Below are 873 nucleotides of genomic sequence, written 5' to 3'. Positions count from 1 at the left end.
CCTATGAGCAGGAGCTGGGGCTCAGGGGACCCTTTGGCATAAAGAAGATGTCCAGTTGTCCTGGATGTGGGGAGCACAGAGCCACCTCCCATGGAGCCCAGCAGAGGTACTCAGCAGATGCCAATGCCAAAATGCCTCCAGTGCCCACCCTGCACCAAAATTAAAAGGTTTGGTACCTGGTGGCTCTTGTGGCTGTGGCTTTCCTGAAGGTGTGCTAGGCATGAGGAGGTCCCTTGGCCAAACTGGAGGAGGACACAGTGTCCCATATCTTCGGTTGTCACCTGGAGAACACCTGGGCTCCCTTGGTGCTCCCAGAGTGTCCCTGTGGCTGAGGGTAAGGCAGGTCTAGAGGTGGTGTGGCTGTTCCTGTTTGCCTTACTGTTTCCCTGTTTACAAACACTGGCCTTTTAACATGTATTTTGTACATGCAGAAAGTGGAGGGAACTCAACTCAATAAAAGTGACATTGTGATGTGTGTGTCAGGCCAACACGAGGTGGTTTCTGTGGGAGATGCTCCCGGGTGGGATACAGGCATGAAGCCATATCTGGAAATGCCATCCCAGCTCTCCGAGTTTTGGGATGGATGGTGTGGAGCTAGGAAGTCTCACCGCCTTCCTCAGGCCCTCATCCTCCGGGATATCTTCACGCCCAAGCCCGGGGCATGCCACTGGAGGCTCTGTGGCCCCCGGTCCTGGTTTGGCACCCCAGTGTCTGCCGCCGGGGCCGGCAGGCGGGTGTAGTGTGGCTGAGACAGGCGGGAAGGGGCTGAAGGAAGTTTCCCCTCCGGGACTGAGACCAGCCATCCGGGAGGGCGCAAATGGAAGGACGATTTCCTTAGAGAGGAAAAACAGACCCTGGAGCATGCGGGACCAC

This window comes from Corvus brachyrhynchos, unplaced genomic scaffold, assembly GCF_000691975.1.
Source record: "Corvus brachyrhynchos isolate BGI_N302 unplaced genomic scaffold, ASM69197v1 scaffold26, whole genome shotgun sequence".
NCBI lineage: Eukaryota > Metazoa > Chordata > Aves > Passeriformes > Corvidae > Corvus > Corvus brachyrhynchos.
Note: the sequence above shows the minus strand (reverse complement) of the source record.